Source organism: Ranitomeya variabilis, chromosome 4, assembly GCF_051348905.1.
Source record: "Ranitomeya variabilis isolate aRanVar5 chromosome 4, aRanVar5.hap1, whole genome shotgun sequence".
Taxonomy (NCBI): domain Eukaryota; kingdom Metazoa; phylum Chordata; class Amphibia; order Anura; family Dendrobatidae; genus Ranitomeya; species Ranitomeya variabilis.
Genome location: NC_135235.1, coordinates 263,044,089 through 263,045,715, shown reverse-complemented (window position 1 = coordinate 263,045,715; position 1,627 = coordinate 263,044,089).

Here is a 1,627-nt window from a genome sequence, read left to right as displayed (position 1 = left end):
TGTCCGATTTTCCTACTTGTGTCCTTTACTAAGACAAAACTTTTCACACTTACTAAGTTTTGAAAAAAAATTATTTATGAGCAAGCAGTAACAAAAATCAAATCAGATCAAATTGATTTTTGACAGATATCTGCTTTTAATCAGCATCTTGTCCGAATGAACTCTTATATAAATATTTCCTTTTTACCCGGAAAACCTACTCGATCATTAATTTGAAAATTAGAGACCCCCAAGGTATAAATTCTAAAAGGGATGTGATTTTCATCAATAATAACCATTCCTATTTTATTTAACTGTCCCCCACTAGGGTTGAGCGACTTTCATTTTTTTAAGATCGAGTCGGGTTTTGTGAAACCAGACTTTTTCCAGAGTCGAGTCGAGTGCAGTCGGCCGATTATCGCTAAAAGTCGGGGATAGACCGAAACCCGAAACCCAATGCAAGTCAATGGGGAAGCATAGTCGGCAGTGAGTGGAGGCTAGGAAAACACCTACAGTGCCCATTTTAATGCCAAAAACATCCATTCTTGTTTTTGAAGCTTGTCAATCTTAATTAACTTTATTATATTAGTTGGGCATTGGAAATTGGGGGTCATTTGGCAAAAGTTGTGGGGGGTAGGGCTGGTTCAAGGTTTTAGTGGGCCCAGGAAACGTGGACTACGTCACGGCAGTAGAGCAGTGAGAGGTAAGTATTTCAACTTTGCAAGTGCTGTGATCCTGAGCAAGCAGGGAGGCCCACTCGTTCGCATTGGCACTGGCACAGGGCCCCTCAAAGTACGGCGGTGTGTTTGCACGGCGGGGGCGCCTCCCACCGGCAGCGACACTTTTGCGTACTCTGAGGGGCCCTGTGCCAGTGACGTCGCCAACGAGTATGCTCCCCCACCTGATGAAGGAACCTGCACTTTCATCTGCACCTTCCTCTTTGTCCCTGTGTAAGGTGGTATAACATGCGGGAAGGGGAACCTTACTTTCAGCAGGGTCAGATTCTGGCTGTGTAGAGTGCAAGGGGAATGTAGTGGTCTGGGTCAATGTACCAGCAGACTCATCTAGCAGTGGCTGGGCAATGGGCAGGATGAGGAGGAAACACAGATATAGGGCCAAAGAATAAAGTAGGCTAAATGCAGTTCAAAATTGGTAACAGGACTAAACAGGCGGCATTGCTTTGTTCAGTGGAGTAGCAAACCCAGGAGCAGCAGACACTGTTTTAAGGGCCCAACCACACTAGTAGGCCAAATGCAGTTTAATATCTGCTACTATAGGCCAAAAGCCTAAAGACTGAAGCTCAGGTTTATACAGTGGAGGACAACACCAGGGAGCGGCAGACACCGTTAGTAGGCCATAACCACCAAGTTTTTTAAAAAACAGCACTTAAGGAGAGCCAGAAGGTTGAAGCTCAGATTTATTCAGTTGAGGACAAACACCAGGGAGTGGCAGACACCGTTAGTAGGCCGTAACCAAAGTTGAAGGCCAAATGCAGTTTAATATCTGATACTATAGGCCGAAAGCCAGAAGGTTGAAGCTCAGCTTTATACAGTTGAGGACAAACACCAGGGAGGGGCAGACACCGTTAGAAGGCCCTAACCACCAATTTTTTAAAAAACAGCACTTAATGAGAGCCAGAAGGTTGAAG